Source organism: Etheostoma cragini, chromosome 18 (assembly GCF_013103735.1).
Source record: "Etheostoma cragini isolate CJK2018 chromosome 18, CSU_Ecrag_1.0, whole genome shotgun sequence".
NCBI classification, from domain to species: domain Eukaryota; kingdom Metazoa; phylum Chordata; class Actinopteri; order Perciformes; family Percidae; genus Etheostoma; species Etheostoma cragini.
Window position 1 is genome coordinate 22831328 of NC_048424.1, and position 1493 is coordinate 22832820.

A 1493-nucleotide genomic window follows, 5' to 3' on the forward strand; every position below is an offset into this window, starting at 1 on the left:
CTTCTAAGCAGTTGTCTAGAAAACTGAAACTGAAAATAGTTGACGCTCACAAAGCAGGAGAAGGCTAGAAGAAGATAGCAAAGCGTTTTCAGATGCCAATATCCTCTGTTGGGAATGTAACTAAGAAATGGCCGTCATCAGGAACAGTGGAAATTAAAGATCTGGAAGACCAAGAACCATATCAGAAAGAACAGCTCGCAGGATTGGGAGAAAAGCAAGTCCAGACCCACGTTAGACTGCCGATCTATCCAGAAAGACCTGGAGACACTGGAGTTGGTCTACACCATTCCACTATAAAGAGATACTCGTACAGACATTGTCTTCATGGAAGAGTCATTAGAAGAAAACCTCTTCTACGTCCTCACCACAGAAATCAGCGTTTGAAGTTTGCAAATGAACAAATAGACAAGCCTGATGCATTGTGGGAACGAGTTCTGTGGACCAACGAGGTTAAAGTAAAACTTTTTGGCCGGTATGAGCAAAGGTATGTTTGGAGAACAAGGGCACAGAATTTAATGAAAAGAACCTCTGTCCAGCTGTTAAGCATGGGGGGGGGGGGGGGGGGGGGGGGGGGGGGGGGGGGGGGGATCAATCATGATTTGGGAGTGTATCGCAGCCAGTGGCACAGGGAACATTTCACGAGTAGAAGGAAAAATGGATTCAGTAAAATTTCAGCACATTTTGGACGCTAACTTGATGCCATCTGTGAAAAAGCTGAAGTTAAAGAGAGGAGGGCTTCTACAAATGGATGATGATCCTAAACATACCTCAGAATCCACATTGAATTACATCAAGAGGCGTAAACTGAAGGTTTTGCCATGGCCTTCACAATCTCTTGACCTCAACATAATGTAAAATCTATGGATGGACCTTAAAGGAGCAGTGCGTGACAGACAGCCCAGAAATCTCAAAGAACTGGAAGACTTTTGGAAGGAAGAATGGATGAAGATACCTCAAGCAAGAATTAAAGACTCTTGGCTGGCTACAAGAAGCGTTTCCAATCGGGGGGGTGGGGGGGAGGGACAAGGTAATAACTCTGCAGGGTGCCTAAACCTTTGCAGATTACATTTTTTGTTTCCTGTTATTATAAAAGTGTAAATGATGGAAATAAAATCTAACTTTTTGTGACATGTTATACGAATGTCTAATCTGTCATTTGATGCCTTTTGGAGATTTTTCGTTCGAGCCCCACTGTATACGACCAAACAGAGTTCTCCTCACTATTTTTTATATTTATGAGGAACATGCTTTTTTATTCTCTACATTATAAGTTGTACCCGCTGTTTTGTTTGGTGTTGGTGTTATTGTGTTTGGTGTCGTCACATTTGGGGTGGCTGTTGTTGGTGTATCTGTAAAAAAAAAAAAATGCATCACTATCTTCTTCTTCTTATTATTATTATTATATATGTTATAATTATATTTCGATGAATGCTTTTTTGTTGCAACAAGTGTCTTCAACTACTACACACTCTGTTGAACTTATCCATGCAAAA

At 41.1% G+C, this 1493-nt stretch overlaps 1 long non-coding RNA gene across 1 annotated transcript in view; it reads right to left on the minus strand.

Moving 5' to 3' along the window:
• Nucleotides 1–958: 958 nt before the first annotated feature.
• LOC117961283 overlaps nt 959–1493 on the minus strand; it is a 21287-nt gene continuing 20752 nt past the window's right edge. The window contains exon 3 of the long non-coding RNA XR_004660365.1: nt 959–971. This is a non-coding gene — a long non-coding RNA (uncharacterized LOC117961283). The remainder of the gene's footprint in view (nt 972–1493) is intronic.